The sequence below is a fragment of the Triticum dicoccoides genome, unplaced genomic scaffold (genome assembly GCF_002162155.2).
Source record: "Triticum dicoccoides isolate Atlit2015 ecotype Zavitan unplaced genomic scaffold, WEW_v2.0 scaffold14370, whole genome shotgun sequence".
Taxonomy (NCBI): domain Eukaryota; kingdom Viridiplantae; phylum Streptophyta; class Magnoliopsida; order Poales; family Poaceae; genus Triticum; species Triticum dicoccoides.
The window spans coordinates 6137-6790 of NW_021202072.1; the positions used below are offsets into that span (position 1 = coordinate 6137).

Consider the following 654-nt stretch of genomic DNA (forward strand, 5'->3'; position numbering starts at 1 on the left):
AAGTATATATGTTTATATACACTGTGCGTTGTCCGTGCAGAATAGCAAGGGTCCGTATTTCCCATTACTAAAATAAATAGAAAGCTGTATCATTTATCTGACGTATTTTAGTGAATATACATGTATATAATATGTGACTTAAAATTAAAGATAATTCAAAATAGAACCATGGATCCTCTTCATGACCAGGAGAAAATAAATGTCCTCATGTACTCTTGTAAAACACTTTTGCATGAATATTCTATGTAAATAGTAATGCATAATCGAGTCCTAGAAAAGATATGGTCTAGAAACAGTTGAAGGTTTTGAGGGCGACAAGTGTTGAGTGTCTATAATAAACTTAAGACCAAACCCCATCGTATTTCTTTAGGAGAAAAGGACAAAAAAAGTATACATCCACCAAAGAATTTCGCGTTTACAATACAATAGCCCACCAGTACACATGCAGCCTTCATAAAATTGCTACCATGTTACATCTTCTATCTATTTGGGGTTATTGGGGGCATAGCACACCAAGAATATATATCACGCGCATTGATTTCACACACTTGTCAATTGGAAAAGTCTATGCACGCAAAAAATACTACCACTAATGCAGAGAGTTATTTATAACTCTATACTCTTTTTCCTATGTCTAATACAAAAATAAACATG

The 654-nt window shown here is 33.5% G+C and overlaps 1 protein-coding gene across 1 annotated transcript in view; it reads right to left on the reverse strand.

The window, feature by feature from the left end:
- Window positions 1–654, reverse strand: part of LOC119343859 (PHD finger protein ALFIN-LIKE 3-like) — a 3862-nt gene that overhangs the window by 1797 nt on the left and 1411 nt on the right. The gene's annotated exons all lie outside the window — the stretch shown is intronic.